The 23,816-nt window shown below is 40.4% G+C and overlaps 1 protein-coding gene across 13 annotated transcripts in view; it reads left to right on the plus strand.

Moving 5' to 3' along the window:
• Nucleotides 1-23,816, plus strand: part of DLGAP1 (DLG associated protein 1) — a 254,699-nt gene that overhangs the window by 138,908 nt on the left and 91,975 nt on the right. The gene's annotated exons all lie outside the window — the stretch shown is intronic.

Raw genomic sequence — 23,816 nt, forward strand, 5'->3', positions numbered from 1 at the left:
ATGTTTTTCCAGTCAACTGTGATTAGGAGAAATTCAATTATAAGCACCAAAACCACTTTTTAATCCACACCAAGTTTCACCACTGATGATAAAGAGTGAATGTGAGGCTATAAGCATTAGACTTTTCTCCTTTTTATCCCATGGTAAAGAATTTTTCTATATAACTTCCATCATAGCTGCATCTATTCCTATGCGTAGATGAGTGATGCTTAGAATAAACTAAACAATTCCTAACTTTAAAGTTTATCAGAGACATTGCAAAAATAATAGCTCAAAATAGGGGCATGTTATTTGATTACACCCACACTTATAATTTTATGTGTTAATAGAAACAGCGTAATATTTTCTATTTGTATGTTTATGGGAATCAGGAGATTAAATTGTTTTGAAAAGCAAATCACAATAAATGATCAAGCTCAGTTAAGTGGTAGAATCTATTAGCAAGCTTAGTAGCAGTGACAAAAGCAAGAAGAAAGAGGTATATCTGATTTATACTCAACTGAACTCAAACTTTTACATCACCTTACTGAAAACTGATCAAGTCACTTCCTGGAGGACAAACCATCAAGCTGGAGTCAACCTATACTACTAACCAAATCTTGACAGAGTTGCAGCACCAACTGTGCTAGGATGACTTGGAAGGAAAATCAAACCACTCCATTGTTACTTAGTGTAAGGCATATTTCAAGATAGGAAATCCCCTGGTCCTTGTAAATTGTAAATTGTAATTTCCTGAGGGAAATTATAAGGGTTGTATGGATAATTTTAGCCTGAAACAGTGCCCAGGCTGTTGTGGCATTCGAGCAAACTGATGTCTTTAGACTACTCTTCACCATACGGTGCATCATAAATCCTGAGGTATGAAAACCATCCCAGTCTTGGGAATGAGTGCCTATTTACTTTGAGGTGTTTCTATATTACTATTATATACTCCAAAATATCCAGGGAAAAAAGGTGTCATATAAACAAAAGCACACCTCTTCTTTTTTTTCTTTTTCTTCTTTTTTGTTTCTTTTTTTTTTTAATTGAGGTGGTGTCCTCATTCTGCTAAAGTCATCTGACCCAGATCACAGACGGGGAAGGGAGAGGTGGTGCAACACCACATTTTCATTATGGTGAATATTTTTAGACACATGCAGGGAAGCTTGTTAATTTTCTTTCTTGCTGAGTGACTTCCAATTAGGAAACAATGACTTTGCTAATTAGTACAAAAGGAATAAATCTGACTAATCTTTTACTAGTGTTTTACAGTATGTTTTCAGTACAGTTGGTGTAATTGTTTCATGTTGCAGTCTCTTTCATTTTTATCAAACCTGTAGCTAGCAAAGGAATTTTTTCCATGTTCCTTGAGGTGTGTTTTGTTTCTTTTCTTGAACAGGGAGTTTTTAAAATTTTGCATTAAAGAGAAAGAGAAGCATCTCCTTGAGTTTTGGATGGGCAGCCTAAGGAATAGTATTCTGGAACTATTACTGGCCTAGGCAGTAACTTTCCCAGCTCACGTTCACTGATGCATGATCTATTACTTTTTATTCATACTACTGCAATCCATTTTCTCTTCTCTCTGAAACCAGGGAGAAGCTGTTGGACACATTTCTCACTTTGCAGGCTTGTGTGTCAGGTATGATTAAGTTCAGTGAATAATTTAGAAGTCAGAAAAAAATGTGAAAGGCAAGACAATGAAAAATTATTTATTTTGAGGTAGTAGGTGGGCCATACTTCTGCAGCCAATGGTTTCCTTATGGCAGCTGACATCTGTTTTGTGTATATGATATTTAAGGAGGAGAGGATATTGATTTGTTGGAGGAACTTGGAGCTTTTAAGGAACAGTTGCTAGTGATGGATTTATAAAGCACATTCAGTCAGTTAAGGCTTAGTATCACTGACAAGCCTGAGAGAAATCTTGTGCCCCGTGGCTGGTTCCCTTCAAGGTTTTGTGTCCTCCATACACAGAAGTATGGATGCCTTTACAGCACAGAAATGAACCCACAATCATCTGTGGAGACAGGACATCCCTACATTTCATTGCACAGGACATGGTTAGGATAAACACTCCTCCTCTCTACTTCTGTGGTGATCCCCACCAGTTTATCTCGCAATGAAACTGAGATTCCCTAGATATTACAGTCTCACTGGTAGCAGTCATTGCTTATCACACTGTAAAACTTAACTTTCTGTTAGTCCACACCTAGCTACATATGCTCTGTTATGTCAGTATTACCACATTGGTATAAATATTATTTCTTGTTTCTCTAAGATGAGAAGTGAAAATTTTGTTGTAATCTGTGACGTACTCTATTGTTGTTGTCCCACTTGTACTTTTACCTTTGCTTGCTGAAATTTGAGGCAATAATACTGTTACAATAAACTTACATAAGAATGTCCATAGAACCATAGAATGGTTTGGATTAGACAGGACTTTAAAGATCATTAAGTTCCAACCCACCCGCCATGGGCAGGGACACCTTTCACTAGACCAGGTTGCTCAAAGCCCTGTCCAACCTGGACTTAAACACTTCCAGGAATGTGGCATCCACAACTTCTCTGGGCCACCTCTTCTTGTGTCTCACCACAGGCAGAGTTAAGAATTTCTTCCTAATCTAAATTTGATCTTTTTCAGTTTGAAGCCATTCCCCCTTGTCCTATCACTACATGCTCTGGTAAAAAGTCCCTCTCCAGCTCTCTTGTAGGCCCCCTTTAGGTACTGAAAGGCTGCGATAAGGTCACCCCAGAGCCTTCTCTTCTCCAGGTATAAACATTGACAAAGAAAAGAAAAAGCCTGTAACTTTTCTAGGCAAAATATGATTTTTTGGCAATACTATAGAACAATTTTGGAAGTCAGTAATCTGTGAAAGAAAAGCACCAACCTCATTTAGATGATTCTTACTTGCAGACACGAAAATCCTTGTCCTGTATCTAGTCATCTGCTTCCCTTGTACACAAGATTTAGCTTCATATGGAACATAGCTACAGGTGAGGGTTAGGACTTCCAACATCTTAGCTTCTCTCAATTAAATCCTAGAAACATTTATGCATTTTACAGCAAATGATGTTGAAGGTAAGACTGTTACCACTTAAAAAGCAAAGCCTATCACTGTACTTTATGTATCAAATGGGTATTTCTAGGGCTTGTGTTAAGAAACACAATTATAATTGCTGAACCAAAATGTGTTTTTGAGCCATCTCTTTCAGTGTATAGTCTTTACAGAGCCAACATGCGTGTTTACATGCAAAACCAGTCTTCTTTATTTTTAGCCCTACTTCTTCCCACATACTTAAAATGCTGCCTCAAGAAAGGGAGTTAATAATGTCCAGTGGAGACAAGAAAAAAAATCCTGCCTAAGACTGCAAGGGCATACACAACCTATATGTTATGAGAATATTCCTAGCAGTAATGATAGTTAGGCGTGGGAGTGAATTGCCAAAAGACATCACGTCACTGGACATTTTCAAGAAAAGGGTAAAAAAAGACTGTCAGGACAAATTTAGGTATCGCTGATCCTGCTTTAGGGTGGAAGGAGGGACTGAATGACCTCTTGAAGATCCCTCCAGACCTATCTTTTTTATTCTCTATCTGGCTTTCTCAGGCTATTGAGTATACCCACTATCACTGTTCTTAATTCCTTTTCTTAGCTTACTTTTTAAATATAAAAATAAAGCTCTCATCAGGACCAAATTATTCCTGAAGGCCTGCTGTTGAACAGTAAATTTAGATATCCCACCCACAGCAGTGCTGTGCAATTCTTTCATGTTCTTTAAATGTTATTTCATTGCTAGGGTTTTGAAATCATGTTCCCACTGCTGCCAGCCATACCATGCTTGACCCTTGGTATGTGATCTTGTACTATCTGGTTTAGTTTGCTGAAGGGAGCTCAGCTGATGTATTGAATCTGCCATGCAGAAAATTCACAGGCGTAAAGTGAGATGTGCGTTTGCAAAAAAAAAAAATCAGTCTGGAGTTCTTAATATTCTACATAACAAGACAAGCAAACAGGCAACAATAATTAAGTTAATTATTCATAATAATTTCCTATTCTGATCAGCTAGAAGTGCAATCTTTTCTCACTGTGAAAGGGTGGAGCCCTTTCGTATTAAAAATGGAAAAAGTTAAAATAATGTACATTGCTTTAGTTTTGATGTGAAAGTACAAGACAAACAGTGTTTCGCTCACATGCTTTGGGATCTTCTGTTAATTTGCATCATATTAGTATGAGACAAAGAGAGATGAAAATGAAGACTTTTTCTGCTCTTACAAATAAAAGATACTATCTAAGTCATGTGATACCCACTTATTTGTTTCTTCTATTTTCTTGTGATTGTATTACTGCTAAAATAGAGCAACTTTCAGCTTAATTTAGTAATTCTCTGCTGGCTTGGGTGCAGGGTGAAGAGTGGGAGCATGGGGCAGCAAAGAAAGTATATGGCCCCTATAATAGGTGCAGCATCAAATACCACTCTTGACTTTTTAAAATCTCCTCTCCTCCTAATGAAGTTATAAATCTTTTCAAGAGTGGAGAAATGAGGGGAAATCCTTAAAGGCTTTTTTACATTGTACCTGCCTTGTAACCCATTGTACACCACACAGGCAGAGAACCATCATGCAATCATTGTTTAATTTGCTGGTGTGAAAAAAAAATTGTTGAAAGCACCTTTGCAGCAGCTACTGAATTCTTGTGAGAGATTTCTGTGGTTCCATCTGCAGCTGAGCTTCACAGCAATTTCCCATTCCCCTCCAGAAGGGCTGTGCTACCTGACCAGCCTGCACCCCAGCTGCCCAGCAGCTTTGCCTCCAGCAAGCCCAGCGACTGCAGAAAGCACTAACTGGTTTTGTCATCCCCAAATGCCAGCAGCCACATCCACAGCACCCAAATCCTTCTCATTCTTCAAGTGATGTTGGGCTGGCAGACATGCTTGAGCTATATCTGTGCAACTCTGCACTGTGACAGTGATGTATCATGCTGAAGGTAATCTCAGGAGATTTCTGGACTAGTATGTAAATCTCTCCTGTTTTATATATGACAATTGCTATAGCAAATCTGTGCTAAGCCTTCATTACTCTATGCTTGAAAGCAAACCTTGAGTAACTACTTTTGGGACGTAGTTCTCCTTGGATTAGTCCTAAAAATATTCAGTTAGTATTTATTACTTTATCACACCAAAATAGTTATGATATAGACATTTACTAAAACTCTCTCACAATGATCAGTATCTAGTACTGTGTGCATTAAAAAAATTGGAAGATGTACTGTAATGCCAAATATTATAAGGTTCTTATTTCATTTATTACTTCTCCTGTTTGTTTTACAAAGCTTAAAACTACTACTTTGTTTTTATTGCATGTAAAGAAATAGTTTGATTCTGAACTTTGCATAAATCTCAAAAATAAGGATAAATACATAATGCAGAAAACTTAGAAACACTCTATGTCAATGACACCAACTGAGTTGTAGAAGTGACAAATTTATATTTATAAAAGATGAAATTTTAAGGGGAGACAATTTCTACTTTGAATAGGTCTTTTCTTCCCTATTCTAGTGGGATGTAACCAACACATCATTAAACCATCCTCGTGAAGTTGCAATCAAAAATGTTAGAAATCTCAGAAACGCTGGCACTGCCTTGTCAACAAGGTCCACTCTAAACCTCTAGCCAAGGATTTCAGCCTTGCGCAGGATCTGTTGGACTCATGTCAGCCATGTGGCTGTAAGCTGTGAGACAGCAGGGCTTTGGCAGAGAAACGTTGCTCAGACTTGTTTGAAATGCTGGTGAGTCAGGCCGTTCCACTGCAGTTGTTCAGTCATTTGCTGTTGGGTAGGATGTCATTTCTGAGCTGAGCAGTAACTCTCTGTCTATTACTTCCTGCCCTCCACCACTTGCCTGCCCCCTACATAAAGATCATTTGACTAAGGGCACAAATTAATTGTTGTTTACCTGTGATGAACAAGTTTGAATTGAAACAGAGAGGATGATGCCTTATTCATAAATAAGATGTTAGACTGACAGTGGCTGGAATTAATGGCAGCACTACCTCACTATTTCTATTGTCCCTTTTCTTTTCTCTCTCATTTTTTTTAATAAGTAATTCCTTACTATTCCTATAAACCTTAGTACTTAGCTAAGTGTCCTTTCTCCATTAAAAGAGACAGGGCTTGCATAAGAGCAGCACAATTACAGTCACTGTCCTTTCACTCAGTGAATGAACGTCCTCTCAACTATTTCTGTATTTTTACCTCCCCACTGCTTATTTTATTTCCTTTTACAATGAATTTCACACTTTGAAAATAATCAGTATGTAGCATCTTCTTCTGCTTTCATTTATTATAACCCTCATCCTAACACATCCTCCTGCTAGAATTTCATCAGTGGTCATTTAATTATTAATTTTTCTTTTTTTCATCAGTGCAGTTACTAACATCATTCTTTTGAGTCTTTCACAGTTCTTTCATCCCACAGTTTCTCATCCTGACTAGAGCCAGTCTGTTGTTAGCACTCCTGGATCCTTCTCTTTGCATCCTTTCTCATTTGGGAGGCGTGCAGCTTGTGTTGAAAACAGCTCTGCCTTCCTTCAGCTTCGGTGCTCCGTTGCTGCCACCATACACGTGGTGGGTAGCTGCGCTCAGTCACGCTTCAAGCTATCTTTGGAGTGATTTCCTCAGCAACTGGGTTTGCTCCCTGCTCCATTTCTCCAGACAGAAGTTGCTGCAGTGGCTCCGAACCACAGCCCGGCAGCTGAGGTGCCCTTGTCGCTGGCCAGCAGTCAGGTGGTCCTTGCACACTGATCCCTGTGCAAACACACGTGAGTGCTGAGGAGGCTTTATCCTATCAGCTCTAACTGTTCTTTCTCCAGAGAAGCTAATCAGATTCATTATATCTCTGTGATGACTGTGGTATCCATCTGAGTGCTTTGCCTCTGGCAGAAGATTGACAAGCCCTCATTTTCTATTGAAATTGCCTGTTATGACTATATTTCTTCCCCTGTTCTCGGAATCAGTATGTCCATATAATGGTAGTTTGTTATTTAATGTAACCAGCTCCCTTAAGGGCAACAGCGCAAAGAATAATAAAATAATCCATTTGAAGTTCATACAAACAATGAATCACCTGAATAGCTGTCTCTTTAAAAACAGGCCTGTAGTTTGATGCTGATGTTGTAGAGTTTCTTCTTTTGAATATGTTCCCAGATTATGTGTTTTCTTTTATGTAAGTCCTTTAAACCAGGTACAAAATAGATAATAGTAAATAATACGTAGAGGAAGGTTCTTTATTTTTAAGGAATATTTTTAAATAAAAGGATAAAATAAAGTTGACACGTAAAGTAAAACCTAAAACTCCGATTTTAGATTTTCTGGAGGTTTATTTGCATGCCTCTTCTACAACAGTTATCAATACTTTTTTAAAAATCTAAACCCTTCTCATAAATAGAATATTTATATTTATAGAGATGAACAGTAAAATTAGTCTTGTTTAGTAGCCAAACACAAGTAAAAGTTGACTTATGAGTTGAATCATACAGTTTCTTTTGTGCTATCCTATATTTCACAGTTACTCCCTCAGTGCCTCAGTCATGGGCAGCACTGAAGCCAGTGTGGGAAGGTTAGATATGATCCAGGTTAGATCTGAGATGAATATAAATCCCTTGCCCTTCTCCCTGGGCTACCCACTGCCCCCAGTAGAGGCCTGAGACATTCATTGGGATGGCATTGTGCTCCATAGGGAGGCATGCACCATTCATGAAATCAACACTGGGGGTTTTTTCCCTAAGGCATGAGACTTAATAGCAATAAGACACATAAAAATGTTGACTGTTTCTCTGATAGTCGTTGGGAATACTGTGCAATTGGGATCTGGGTCCTCAGTGCTGGATTCTGCAGTGGGTTGTTTACAAGTCTCAAGTGTCTCAAGTCTCATTTAAAATCCCAGCTATCAAGGCTTTTTTCTCCTCTGGACAAAGTTGATACAAGGTTTTAAATGTCAGCCTCCTACCCAACACAATGGGATGATAACTTCTGCCATGAATTAATCAAGCTGCTTGTTAAAATAACATTATCTTGCCACTCTTCTTCCAAGTCCTTTTGAATCCAGACAAATTTAACTGCTTTCTCTTCCATTAAAATGATACACTAAGGTTAATTATAGTTCAGGATCACTCTAAGGTATGATTTTGCTGCGTGGTGTTTCTCAGGTTGAAAAAGAGCCTGAGGGGTGCACCTGGAAGGAGAGCCTGGCTTGAATTGTTCCAGTAGGGAAGGGGCGGATCAGCTGAGCAATTAAAATGATGGACTGAAATTGCAAAACTCTCAGATGTCATGCCCCTTGCTCTGCCAGAGGGGAGCAGAGACAGTGGGACAGTGTGGCTCCCACACCAGCATGCTGTGCCTCCATGGCAGGAGGCCGTGCCCTCGGGAGCACAGGCCAAGGACATCCCACTGCTGCTGTTCCCTGCCTGGAACAGGCACAGCTATCTGTGTGCCTCCAGCTCTGAGCAAGAAGGGATAATGGCATTCACCTCCTGTGCATCGAGTTGTCACGATGATTGATTCATTACAGTTAGTGCAGCAATTACAGAACCATCTAAAGAGGCTGCAGGTATGGTAACACAGTCAGTGTTAGTCACTGTCCCCTTGCTCTTGACTCCTGTTTTGTGCTCCTGAAAAGAGGCTTGTGGCAGCATTTCCTTGTGCTCACTGAGATGTCTGGGGAGAGTCCCACCATACTGCGAGAGCCAGCGAGGCACGGCATGGGGAGAAGAAGTTAAATCATCCTCATGCTTCCCTGCCAGAGGAAGAACTGCAGAGGCTGTCAAGGCCCCACCAAGGAATAAAAGGGTCAGTTCTTGTAGTTCCTCCTCAGCTGCGCTTCCCTTCTCTCCTTTGCTCTCCCTGTCCCACGTGAAAACCCAGAGGGGAGCAGGCTACTCCCAGGAGTAATACTAATTAATGCTGCATTTTGCTGTGTCTATTGAAATTCATAGGCTTGATCTTTTCCTAAATTGACAGACCTCCCATCTCTTACCACCATGCAGCCCACACCCACCATTAACATATGTCCTAGAGGTAGTTCACATACTGTCACAGGGGGCATGCTGCCCTTCAGCTGGTCATACATCTCCTCTTCCCTCCACTACCTGCCCACGTATGCTAACGCACAGCTTCCCACTCACTTCTCTATAAATTTTCTTTGTATTTGTTACTCTTCACACTATAGCAGAAGGGAATCTTAAAATGTCTTTTTAATTTTTTTTTTTCCATAGGGAAGGCCTTTAGAGCTAGGAAAAGATATTTTAGTACTTTTCGGAGCCTGAGCTGCCATGGTGTGTGCTGCACAGAGAAGCAAGCACACCACACACTGAAAATCACAGTCTGGTTAAGTGGAGGGAGTTCCCACTGTATGCTCTGTTTGTGACTGTTCCTGGAAAACCTGTGAATTTTCTGATGAAAAGCCATTTGTAAGGCTGTGGGAAAGATTTGTCTCTGACATATTGTCTCCTGATTTCTCTTCTTTGGACAGGGTAGACAGCAGCACCAATGGTTCTACACTGATGGCAGCCTAATTGCCTAATAAGAGCCAGGGACAGTAAAACCCACAAGAGCTAGGGGAGGAGCAGTTTTCTAATTACATCCCAAACTCTTAGTGTACTCAAAACAAGATTATCCATGAGCTTTCTGCAGTATTTTTATGAAAAAAAATACTTGCCTTTTTCCTGTTTGGAAAGACAGAACTGGACCTGCTAACTTTGCAGAATTTGTCTAAGCTGAGGAAAAAAATGTGACTCAGACTTTTCCATTGACAGACCTTTAGCAAAACTCTAAGATTTGACCAGCTAAACATCTAGCAATTACCTATCTCATTAACTGCTTGCTTTTCTTCAGATAAAAACAACTTTTTAAATTTTACTTAGCATTTTCCTGTTACTGAATGTCTTCTTATCAGTGAATAGTGAATAGCTCTACACACAAAACCCTGCTTCACATATCCAAATTGCTTCCTTCCTGCTATAAATGGATGTTTAGCATAGTAATCTGGAGTGAAAGGCGCAAGATTAGTAATGCAGCCACTGAGAGCGTGTTATTGTGTTGGGCTTTTCTTTGGTTTCTACTTTCAAATAGCTGTATCCCTAAAGAACATGGAAGTTACATTTTTAGCAAGTTGCTGGTTTCTGTACAGAAGGAAAGTACCACTTCAACCCCAGTACTGACCTGCCCTTTCTAGTCACCAAGAAAAATACTTTGAATCACAAAAGGCACATAAAAAAGCTTTCAGTCCTACAATTTTTGTAATGATATGCTGAATGCTATGAAATTAAATTGCCCTATGAATCCTAATTAATTGAAAATCAGGTCCACTATTCATCTGGGGTATAAAAATCAGTATATATTCTACGGAGACATGCAGATTCTCTTTTTATATGTTTTCTGTTTCTTGAGCCCTTGAACTTTGTGTTTGTGTGCTTTCTTCGCCAACTGTGAAAGCTCGAGATTTTTTTCCTTTAACTGGAAAGGTTTTGCAAGCCTCATGAGATGAGCCTTAAGAAAAGCATAATGAATTGCAGAAGCATAATAAGTAGCAGTCGTTGGCAGCACTAGATCATTCCTCCCTCTAGTGGCTGGCTGGCTCCCGTGACAGTAAGTGGAGCTCTTTATTAACATCTCGAGGAATTATTCCCTTAGTATAGCTACTGTGAACTAACTTTTTTCAGGCTAGCATCCTCCAGCTCCCTGCCTGCTGGGTAATCCATGGTGCCCCTGTGTACACATCCATGGCTGTGTTATGTGACCAGACTTGCAGTTTTTCAAGGTCACCTCTACAGTGTTCTCAAGCTTTTCCAATCCCTTCTGTACATTATATCATATGATTCCCCGTAGCATTCAGGTAAAGAAGGTCGACCCAGTTCTTCTGCATTTCTGTGGTCCAACTGGTGATTTATCACAGCTGATCTCTGATGTATACTAAATTGAAAAAGTGATGAATTTAAAGCAGCTTAGCTTATCTAGTCATGGTGCAACATTGTGTTTAGACAGTGAGCAGGGGACTAGTGCTTCTTCCATCTCTTTGGATATGTCAGTGCATGCCCATACAACAGCAGGCAGCTCAGGTGTGTTCACATCAGTAAGAACTGACCCATCCCTTCCTGGATAATTCCAGAAAATGTAAAGCCGCTGCAGAGTTGCTCAACCTAATTTTGCTTAGCTTCAACCCCCATGTATACTTAGTTGGAGGGACAGAATTCAATAGATTGACAAATTGGCCCTTACCCGGCACATCACAAGAGAAACCAGAATCCCAGGACACTGAGTAGACCAGTGTGTGGTCTACACAAAGACATACTGGTGTTCAAATATCATCACACAAGTCTCTGCCCTGATGATCCTGACAATAAGAAATTGATTACTATGTTATCATAATGTTGTTGTTTTCCTAATCAAGTTGACAGAGCAGTAAAAATACCTGCTGTATGTACAACAGCCATTTAAAGAAGAGATCCTCTGAGGAAGAGGGTAGTTTCTCATACAACAAAATTAAATTATGCAAGTTCAGGGCAAAACTCCGGCCCTCCTCATAAGAGTAGTGAGGCTTTAGAAAGTAATAACAGTTTCATTACAGTTTGCTTAAAATTGACATTTTAGGCATTAAACTTTTCAAAAGGTTACTGAAGTTTTGTTAGGCTGGAGATATTTTCAAGCAGTTCTGTCTTACCACAGCAAAACCATTGACTTGAGATGATATCATATCCATACCAATCACCATCCATACTCAATAATGGTTTTAATCAGAAAATATACTTCTTCTAAAGCACCCTTTGGCCATCACTCCAAACATTCTTTACTCTTTATTAACCAAGTATTCTGCTTTATGTACAATACCAGTCTCTGGAGCTGAAGTTTACTATTTCAGCTGTTCTGTGACCTTAGCCTCCAGTAATACAATAAAAATTTATTCATTTCCATCAAAGAAGCTCACTTATGTTTTCTGACTTTAGTTCAGCATCACAAAGCCACCTACAGCCACAGAGGTTCTGTAGGGAAGTATTAACACACCTGTTTTTTGAGACTGAGGGTTTATATGACTTCTCCTCCAGGTCACACAGCAAATTTCAGTCAGCACTGAAATCTGAACCCATGAACCACCATCAGTTGCCTGCAGTTTTAAATGTCAGTAGATAGTATTTATCCAGAAAATGTAGAGGGGTTTTTTGGGGTTGTTTTTTCATTGTGGGTTTGTTTTGGTTTTTTTCTCTTACGGTGTTTTAATCAAAAGCATAGATATTCAAGTATTTTCATCTTCTGAGCAGGACTGAAGGCCATCTTCAGCTTCACCATGTATCCTGCACCATAATATACCATGTATATTATGTTCTGAAAAGGAGAGGGGTTGTTCATTTAACTCATTCACCAAGTGTTTCTTTGTTTTGTAATTTAAATGGGATAGAGAGCACACTATCAATCAGTCATCTGTAAGGTACTAGCTTTACCCCCTTCAATGCAAACAAAGACATTTGCACCTTTTTTTAAACTTTTTTGCTTTATTTTTTCATTGGAAAAGAGCAGTGTACCAATTCAGTAAACCATGTATTTCAATTCCAAGTATGGAAATTAAATTCAAATAACTATTTGGAAATACATAAGAATGCCTACTGTTACAGGTCAAGAAGGCACCTTGTTAAGGCTTTCTTCCTTTAAACGAGCTGCACAACCCTTCTGAAGTTCCACAGCTCTGAAGGGCATCCACTCTTTGGAAATATTTTTTACATTCTCATGGCCTCCATCTGAATCATTGTACTTGACACTGACAGTGTGATGAATGACATGACAACTGGTTGTCCATTCCTTTACTAACAGACCCAAATAAATGTTTCAGGGCATTTCTGGTTCAGGCTATTGAAAAATACCTATTTTAAAGAATTGAAAAAAAAAAAAAGATCCCTTTCAATCCCAAGCAGGATTTTGCATTATTATGCAAATTTCTTAAGCCATTTATTTATTTGGTTCTCTCACACTCAATAATAAAATTAGTTCTACTTTATCAGGATTTATTCTGTACAAGTTTGGCCCAACAACAGCCTACAACACAGAAAGCATATGTTGGGATTTTTTTATAAGGAGGCAAAAAAAATCTAAAAAGGTGCGTTAAGCATAATTTCACATTTTCAACAAACTTCTATTTATCAGAATATTTTCATAATGGAAATTGACTGCAGACTTCCACCTTGAGATATTTAGTGCTTTGGCCCTGTTTATAGGAGCATTGACAACACAATTTGCCCAGGCCACTATATATATACCTGAAATAACAGATTATCACCTCATCTTGTATCTCAGTACAGTAAGCAGGTCCTTTTGTAATTACCACAAGACAAAACTGGAAAGTTCATAATGGAAAGAGAGAGTATTAAAATATATGTGGATAACTGGGGGTTTGGAATCAGCTGGGCTTGTTTTGAGCAATTTCTTTTGATGTAAAAGCATATGAAGGGAAAGTGGTAGCTTCTCCTTTTCCTCTGAGGAATAGCTCTGGTAAAGTTACATGGAGAGAAATTGTCCCTGCTCCTGGGGTATTGCTTTTGCTTTGTAAGATCAATGAGAAAAGGGAAAATCCCCCAGAGCAGCAGACTCCTGCCCAGATTATCAGTACAGAATTTGCCAGAAACCCTACTGCACACCATCATTTTTTTATATTACTTGCAATCCAGACATTACTTTAAATAAAAACACAGATTAAAAGTTACTATTTCTAGCTTCTTTGGTATGACAGGAGAAATTGCAGGGTTTTATCTTAGTTTCCCCAAAAATCTTTGCTTTTTTTATCAGGAAGAGACAGCTGCAAGTCATATCTGAGCTCCAAGCTGTACTTATCCAGATACACTTAGAGAAAATGGCTGTAGAGTTATCCAGGAGCTCATTGCTCTGACTTATCACACCCCCACTCCCAACCCCTGTGCCTCAGGAGTAGCTGGATCCTATTTCAAGTCACCATCTTCCAGGTGTCTGCAGAGAAACAAAATGTAGTAAGTGAGAAGTACTTGCTTATGAAAGAAGAACAGGCAGGTTTCTCTTCAGGCATTTTAAACTGCTTGGTGTTCTTCAAACAGGAGTCAGCTAAAATAGAGAATACTGAAGTAGCCACTTAGGGCATCTATGATCTTTCAAAATGACTCCATCAGGAGAGGAGAGAAGGAGAGAAAATCCATGGTCACCACCAGCACATCTTACACTCCAGGTCAACAATTTGCAAGTGTTACAAGAAATAATGTGTGCCCACAATGGGTGAGATACTCACAGCATTTGTTAGGTAGTGTGCTTTGCCTTGTGGTGGATCTTGCTGCCTCAAATTTTTATTTGGACATAGGGCTGTTACTCAGAGACATAAGGTGAACTCAGCCCCTTAGCTTAGTTGGATTTGGGATTTTTCCGTTCTCCATGGCAGACTTAGTAGCCTATCCTCCTCATTGCTTTAAAATGTGCTTGCTTTTCAGTTTCTCCAGTAGTTTGGCTGGTGTTGCACATCTGTACAGATGGTGTTGAATCTGCGGCTTTTGCTTTTTTTTTTTTTATTTCCCTTTACTAGGTAACCAAAAGTTTTGAAGTGGCAGAATATTGAATAGGAAGTGAAAAATTGCTGCATATGTAAAATGCATTTTTTTGAAAATGCAGGTGGCTGCTTATGTATGTGTAGGTTTTGGAGTAATGTTGTTGACTTGCAAAACTAAGATATTTTCCTAATCTCACTGGGAGCTGTTTATGCAAGTCTAATCTGGATGTTTGGCAATGTCTTCATGAAGGAGGTGACTCAAATGCAGATATATGACAGGGCTTACAGGCACATAGCCATGAAGTGTGTGGGTGGTCATTGCCTGGTTTCAAGTCCAGGAGGACCTGTGGAGTTGAAGACACTGAAAGCTCAAAATGCATTGCAAGTTTTCAGAAAAAAAAAAATTGCTCTTTAAATAAATACTGCAGTGACATTCACTGGAGTAAATACTTTCTTAGTGTTTACTTAGAAAACATTATTTGTAGATAAATACTGCCCAATATGGTAACTTGAAGTAGCACAAGAGGGCCTTTCAGTTATGGAAAGTCTGCCCAGAAGATGCCTTTTAGTGAGCTGGAGCTCTATCCTCCCACTCCCAGGAGCAAGCCAGAGCTCCTGCATAAATCGTGGTGCTAAGCAGGCAGAGCTGGTTGTGCTGCCAGCTCAGCACACAGCCAGGTGACATTCCTGAAAAGTAACTGCTTTACTCTTGTGGTTTGGCAGAGAGCTGTAATTCTTTGGTGTTCCCACTAGCAGAATTAATCAAACTTTTAATGTATGAATGGGGAGACCTGAAAATTTAGCTAAGCAGGTGAGGTCCAAGGTTGTGGAGACTGTGATTTTACAAGGACTGCAACAGGGAATATCTTAGAGCAGCCTTCCAGTACCTAAAGGGTGTGTACAAGACAGCTAGAGAGGGACTTTTTACCAGGTCATGTAGTGATAGAACAAGGGGGAATGCTTGAATTACTAAAATTATAATTTCATCTGAGCAGACTGCAGATGACTTTTGAGTCTCAGTAGCAAGGAGAGGTGGCACTAAAGTAACCAAGAATGGAAAGTGATGTGGAATCAGGTGTATGAGCCTGGTCTTGATGAGGAGATCTACAGGAGTGGCTTCTGCAGGAAGGAGGGTATGACTTTTGTGCTGACAAGGTAGCAGTTCATCAAAGCAGTGGTGGAGGGCTTTATAGGGAAAGCAACCAGGGATTCACTCTCACCCCAGCAGGGTCCAAAGGGCTCCAGGCAAGGCTGTGGCTATGGCTGACCTGCTCAGGCCCTCAGGCAGTCTACATCCTTAGTCCCATGTATCTGATGCAGGCAAGATCTTTTCCAGCTTGGGTAAATATATTCCTCTGTGCTGAGCAGCACTGGTTCCTGGGATTATAGCACCAACTCAGAAGAGGGTTGTGCTGAAAAAGGCAAGGGACTCGTGTCATGCATTTGGTCTAGGCTCAGACTTTGCCTCCAGCAAGGACCTCCAAAAACCCCTTTGAACATGTACCCAGTAAGATTGGCAACAGGGGGACAGCTTTCCTCAAAGAGTCTTCAGAGAGGAGAACTATTCTTCTCAAGCTGGCTGTTCTCAACAATGTTATATCTTACCCGGCTTCTTGTGATAAGATAGGGTGGATTTGCCTTCTAGTGTAAGCAAAAAATGTCTGGTTTTACACAGAAGCAGCTTACCCTGGCATCACTGGGTTGAGCTGGTTCATCTGGGTTGAACTGTTTCTGCCTTTCAGAATCTCTTTTCATTCTCTGGGGTGGAAGAAACGAGTGTTCACAACTATTCCCACACACACACCCACACATGGCAATCAGAACTAGCATGTAGACCAGATTTCTGATTAAAGAGAATTGTATAATGTCTGTCTGCATCATCTTCCATCTGCTTTTCTTGCCAACTCAGTTGCATATGTGCTACATTTGTGCTGTGCTCTATTCTTTCACCATGTCTAGAAAGCAAGGAGAAAATGTGGTATGTCAAAGACAAGGAAAATATTCCTTAAATACATCAGCCTGTGGTTTTTTTGATTGTACAAAGCACCTGAGAGGATCTTTGAGATAACAGGGAAGATTTGTTTTAATTTATATGGGAATTTTTATTCAGCAGTCATTTTTGTTTGCTAATATTTTAATAACTAAAGATTGCTCATGAAATAAATTCATACAACCTCAATACCTCCACATCCCAAAAGGAGAAAAAAAAAAAAAACCCAAAGATTCTGCGTCCTTTGAGAGGAAAGCAGGTTTGTAACAAAATCACAAAGTGGTCCCACGGTTTATTCTGAAGCTGGCAGTAGTCAGAAGTGGAGGGTTTTAAAAGGGACTGGGCTTTTTAGAAACATTTTCTACCATAAAACATTGATCCAGTTCCTGCTGCCCTCAATCAAACAAACAGAAGCTCTTTGGCAGGACACCATGTGCTCACTCAAAAACTGCACAACAGCTGGAGATAGACATGTTAGAGATGCATGACACCACATTGTGGGGACTTTTGGACTGGGTTTTTTTCCTTTTATGCTTTCCTCTATATCCCTACGAGAAACTGAAAAATCAGACAGAGACAAATACACCATACTGCAATTTCTGCCTCTTCTCAGCATGGGAAAAACTCTGTGTCACAGGCATGTCTGTGCACTGTTGTGGTATGTGTTGGTTGCTCCATGCAGCAAGGACAGCTTGTGGTCTGGTAGTAGAAGCAAAAGGAAGAAATGCCATTTTTGTGCTGATGACATTGAACTGCTCTTCAGGAGATAAGCTTTTTACAGGTATCTCCAAGTTTTAGAATTTTCTTTCTCACACTTGACCCTTTAGCTGGGTCAGGACTTAAAGAGAGGTTTGATTGGGGTTTTTTTTTAGCTTCAAGGCAGGAAGTCCCCATGCAGAGGTTCACTTGTTTATAAACAAGAACACAAAAGCAGATCTTCAAACCCAGAAAAATCCAGGGTGGGGAGGGCAAATGCTAAGAACTGTTCCTATGCTGCCTTTGTCTCCTTCAGTGACATGACAGCTCCGTGTTCATCGCACCAAAAAGCAGCAGAACACAGGTGCCAGCATGAACAAATTACCCCAGCCTGGTTGACCCGTGTCATGACCAGGATCAGACAGATGCACATCAGCAAATTGTTCTCTACATCTTCCTCTCTGATGTCCTTCAGTTTTCACCTTGTGTCAGGCTGCACTGGATTATTCTACCTTCTAGCAACACTAAAATGCAAATAAAATTAAGCACAGAAATGTAAGTTGGATGTGCCCACCAGCCACACCAGAGGTGGGATATTCAGCAGAGGATAATTAATCCCCGTGGAACCGAGCTGTCCATTGTATTCAGCAAAATTGAGAGCGGGGATACTTAACAGTAGTGGTGGCTTTGAGGTTTATTTTTTCTTGGTTTCGTGTTGCATGTGGTATGTTTTTGAGGTCTTCCTTTTCATTTGAAGGCAAATTTTACCACACTCCTCTGCTGGCCTACAGAAGCATTCGGGACATGTTTCTGGATTTTCACTTTACTCTGCTTTGTCATTTTCTGTTGGCAGAGCACAGTACCTATCTGGCACAACACTGTGCTTTGTGCTATGATTCTGACTGCCGAACTTGGAGAAGACCATGCAGTCTTAGGACTACCTTTTTTTATGTTGTGTCTGGCCTAAAGGGAAAAAAAAGCAGACATATTCAGGCTTGGTTTTCCCTTTTTTTTTTCATTCAGAAATGAAATGTAACAAATGAAAATGCTTTTTATAAAGAGCACGTGTGACAGAATACATTGTGCATTCCTAAATTAAAAGGAAATATTTGAAACTAAAATTGCATGCTCATGTAAATCCCTGTTGTGTATCTTCTCTTTGTCATTTGAAAGACATTTTCAAGGCACAGGAACTCTTCCAGGAATATATTCAAAGTTATTTCCCTGTTAATTACTAACACTGCATTTTGAACCCTTTGATAAAGAATCACAGAATCATAGAATGTTAAGGGGTTGGAATGGACCTTAAAGATCATCCAGCCTTCTCCCCCACCTCCATGAAGAGGGACCTCCCACTAGACTTGGCTGTTCAAGGCCTTGTCCAAATTGGTTATGAACACTGCCAGGGCTAGGGCATCCACAACCTCCCTGGGCAACCTGTTCCAGTGTCTAACCACCCTCACAGTAAAGAATTTCTTCCTAATACCTAACCTAATTTTTCCTTTTTTCAGTTTGTTGCTTTTACTCCTTGTCCTTTCACTACAGTTCCTGATGAAGGGTCCCTCTCTGGCTTCCCTGTAGCCTCCAGAGCAAAGCAACTGAGTCTAGCTCCTCTCACAAATGCCTACACCAACCAACTACTTATTCTGCAAATAATCAAAGAAATGAGGGACCAGAATGTGTTTTTATCTGAATTAAATCATGTAGATCATGTTAATATCATGTAAATACAAACATATGTGTAACAGTAAGTTTAAAATATTTCCTAACATGCATGTTGCAACAGTGGTAGGGTGATTAGATGTGCACATTTTAAATATTTTCATTTCTCTATTTGAATGAAAACAGGAGAATAGGCCTCAGTGTGTTCAAAATGTACAAAGCAGAAATCTCAGAGCAGTATGCAAAGATTTCCTTGAAAAACCTATATGATCTTCTGGTTCAGATGCTTTACTAGACCATGTTTTCTGATTAAATAAACATTGTCCTGCCTCTCAGAGCTTCTCATGGAATTTCTGTAGCATTTTGGCCTCATTGGCAGGTATCTTGATCTTCTCTGAGGCACTATGTGGATCAGAGGCACTTGCCTTCCTCTCCCCAGGGGAGTATTTACTTATCTCCTGGGACTCAGCAGACTCCATTTCCACCCACCTCAGCTCAGGGCTGGCTCCTTCTCTTGTCAGTCCCCTTTGGAAACCCACAACAGCAATCAGCAGAGCACCAGAAACACAGAGCACTCATCTCTTCCTGGTGCCTCTTGCTGTGGTTTTTGGGAAGCACATCCAGCAGTGCTTCGCCTCCCACCCTGTGTGGTATCAGTGTGTTGCTGTTGTGGCTGTGCTCCCATCCTCTGGGGTGAGGCTGGGGCCAAGGGCAGCAGTGTGGTGAAAAAGCGTGGTGCAGCCAGTGTGAGGACCTGCCACTTGTGCGTGCAGCACAGAAATGATGGAGCCTGCTTAAGGAGGTTCTTAGTTTAAGAACCTAAATAATTCACATCCCACTTCTGCCAATTAATACATCCAATGCAGTGAGTGGAGCCAAAAGACCATTTTGTATTGGCCAAAGAGCTGTCGCCAAGTCTCAGTCTCTGGCATGTTGTGGAAATTACGATGGCACAAACAGAAGTTTAGGTAATGCAGGATAATAAGAGGTGGACTTGAACCCTCAAGGAAGAAAAAGGTATTTTCATTTACAGGTTACTGGTAATAGTAACTCCAAGAAAATTAATTATACATTCAGATCTTGCACATCATACATGTCAGATTTATTCCTGAGTGGAATATTATCAAAATTTCCAGTGGCATTTCAGCTGTTCATTAAACTTTACTGTAGAACATAGTGACAATTTATTACACAGCTATAAAAGCAGCAGTAATCATTATAAATGCAAGACTTCAATATTTCTTTCTCTATGTTTAAATCCTTTCTATTTTCCTTTATTCCCCACCACTACATCCAGTGAAACCGAGATTGTAGCAATCAGTAAGCAAGGAGCCACCTCCTTCAACAGCAGCCAATTACCTCCTCTGGTTTGCACAAGAGCTGGGCGGGGTGCACAGACTAAGTAGCCACCTGTAAAATACGGTTCTGGATTTGTGTCAAGCTGGCCAGTTGCATAGTGAGGAACAAAAACAAAAAGAAGGCAGCTGTGCTGACGACCCACATCTGAAAAAAAGGGAAACATTTACTTTTATGAGGAATTCCTTTGTTTCAAGCAGAGTTGGGAAAATAATATGCAACACTAATGCATACAGAAAATTAATTTCTATACTCTTTGTGGTGGTTTTCCATGATACTTCCATGAGTACCTTGTATGATCTTTACTCTGGCTGCCACAGCAAAATCTTTGTGCTATGGATACTTGCATCTTGTTATACTGATTCCACTCTTTAAAGGGCACATGCCTCAGCACTTGCAGATTTCTGCCTGGCGATATCTGTGCATTGAATCTTGTGATGTGCTGCAGTCTTCTTGCAAGCTCAGCTAATCAGTGGGCAGCCACAAACCCCAGGTGACATATTTGACTAACTGGCAGCTAATCAAGCTTATTTGAATTTTGCACATCACATATTGGCAGCAAACTGTTCACATCATAATCATAAAACATGTCTTCAATCAATCTAGGAAGTGCATTTCAGGCAATGCTGATCAGTTTGCAGATCTGCAGCATGGTGAAATAGCTCACATGCATCAGAAAAACTATGTCTGTTGAATTATTCATTCTATTTTTTTTTAATTCAATAACAGGCAATAATTTTTTTTTCAAGAGTTACATGGTTAGTGTTAGTTACTAAAATGAAGTAAATAAATGTAACCATTACTAACAATTGTCTTTTCACCGCTTTTTCTCTCTTTTTTGCGTTGTTTGGAGCACCACTTACTCTGATTTCTAAAAACCTTCAGGTTTTGTCATGTGGAATCAAGTGATTGTCATGGGTTAGCAAAGGATAGTCCCGGAAGTGATGTTCTTGCAAAGGGGTGCTTACAGCTTCCTCTGGGACCTGATAGAACCTATCAACTGGCCAGTTTGAATATGGACAATTCTTTAAGCCACTTAAAGTTGTGACTGCCTCTGTGATCCACACTTTAGAATAGACAATCCCCCCACAGCTCTGTCTCGTTTCTGGTGCTGGGACAGGTGGCTGCGGGCCCCGTGCGGGGGCCAGTGGGCCCGGCCAGGCCCTGCTTGGGCCAGGCCGGGCTGGGCCACGGCCAGCCTGGAGCCGATGGGCCCTGTTCCACCCGCGGAACCCCCCCACAGCCCTGCTGTGGGCAGCCGGAGCAGCCCAGCTCCTCCTCTCCAGTGTGGCCAAGATTTAGCTGAAGCTGCCCGGCTGTGCAGCAAAAGATCATGTGACCAACAGCGATAAGCGACATTCCAGCTGCAAGGCCGAGGTGAGATTAACCCTTTTAGTGCTGTGATGATCTGAAAACCTGAGGGAAGATAAAGAGGAGATGCTTAAAGCTGAAAGTCTGTTGTAAAGCTATGATACATCAGAGTATCCCGTTGTAATTTCATGAAAGCATGAGGGGTGGAGCGTTCAACTTGTACTTGTGAGCAAAAGCACCTGCGCTGAGATAGGCAGATGCTGAAGCAGCTGTAATTTGATGAGAAGTTTGAACAGGGAGAGATGGAAGCAATGAGGACTCTTACTCCACATGGAAAGGGGAAGACCTCAGTTCCTAGAGATGCTCCCAGAGACAGTCCTAGAGATGAAGATGAGGAAGACCCTTTGCTCCCAGGGAAGGAGGAGGGCCTCTGTTCTTAGAGATGAAATGCTCCCAGAGATGGGTGAAGAGAACTTTTGTTTCTGAACGGCTCAACCTTAAAATGGTACCCCATTAGCTCAAGAGTGGCCCCTCGAAAGCAGTTGTGGGAAAAGCTGCAAGTCAGGGAAGGGACTCACATGCGAGCAGAGAACCAGCCCGGGCGGCTGTCTCGTTGTGATAATGTTTTCATAGCATGGGCAAGAGAGACTCCTCTTCCTAAATGGACTGAAGAAGGTTATTATGGAAGTGGTAAACTGACTGAACATCTCAAGGGTTGTCTTTTTACATTGTCAGTGGGAGAAGGGAGGAGGGTGGGGGGAGGAGAAGAGTTCTGAAGGTGTGGTATGATTTTATTATTTTTTCCCTCTTTTGGGTCTGTTAATAAACTTCTTTATATTCTTTCAAGTTTGGTGTCTGCTTTGCTTTTCTCCTAATTCTTATCTCACAGAAGGTAAACAGTAATGAGTATTTTGGACCAAACCACTACAGTGATGTAAGGAGTCAAAGAGTATGGAAATGGCTGCTGTACTGCACTGTATGCACAGTGAAAATGGCAAGCAAAGGCTTTCTCTTCATCTTGTGACAGCAGTATCAAGTAATTAACATAAGTTTACATATTTTTATTAGGCAGGTAATTAGCTGCCAGAGAATACGGTATTGTAGAGATGGCCTCAATTTTCTTACAGTATTGGACCATTCAGAAACAGACCTAGTTTCTGAACTACTTAGGTGAGCGATTACACAATGGAATCATCCTCCCAAAATGCATTGACAATTACCAGAATTGTGCATGCCGCTGGGAAATTGCTGATACTAATTACCATCATTAGACACTTGAATACAAAATATCTGCAAATGCTTCAGGAATTAGACATAAAATGGATTCTCTTCTTTCAGGTCAGCTGTGCATGTATTTCTAAAGACTACGAGACAAAGATTAAGCCTATAATTTGGTTACAGATTTTTCTTTCATATACCTGTAAACATCTCTGTGAGACTTACATTTTAAAATGGAAAACTTAGTTATTATTTTAATTAGTTTGCTTTGTGATACTTGAAGAATATTTAAAAATCAAAAAATATATCAAAGATTCACCCTTTTGATACTTTATTCATTGATGAGTTCTTTCAAAAGACATATCCCCCAAGTTAATTGTATTTCATACGTGTGTATTTCATACACTTTTTGTGACTCACATCTTTATAGGATGCCTCAGATTGTGAAGACAGCACTTAGCCAGCACATTCAGAGGATAAAACACCTCACAGGTTGTTTCTAGCTGGAGGAGGATTGTTTCTATCTGACTCTTAGCACTTATGGCAGGAATATAGCAGAGGTAAAAATTCCCTGGGGAAAGGGGGGTGTTTTGTTTGGTTTTGATTAAATGTACGTCTCACCTGTCATTATATTGAAAAAGTAGGCAAAGTTACCACTTTAGAAATACAACTGTGGCTTTTAAACTTCTAATTTGACATCATTGTGTAAAGCTACTTCCCTAGCATACATTTTGTTAACTCGCGCCTTAAGCCAGGTCTAAAATAAAATTTAAAGCATATCAAACCTTACCAGGTGGCCTAAGTTGTTGGAATGATTTCCCAGGTTAAGGCATACTATGAGTGCATTTTGCATGGTTTGTACAATCTGCCTGCCCTATTGGCCTATACACCCTTGAAAGCTCCGTGAGAAATGGTCCCGTTCCACGAGTATATACACGAGAACATGTCAGAGTCACATCTCCAGCAGGATTTTGAGATGTGGACATTCAGCTGATAAATTTAGGATCATCCAGCTGATCTAACTATCAGGCCTCTTCTTTCTTTATCCGCCTCCCCAGCT

The sequence above is a fragment of the Aphelocoma coerulescens genome, chromosome 2, assembly GCF_041296385.1.
Source record: "Aphelocoma coerulescens isolate FSJ_1873_10779 chromosome 2, UR_Acoe_1.0, whole genome shotgun sequence".
NCBI lineage: Eukaryota > Metazoa > Chordata > Aves > Passeriformes > Corvidae > Aphelocoma > Aphelocoma coerulescens.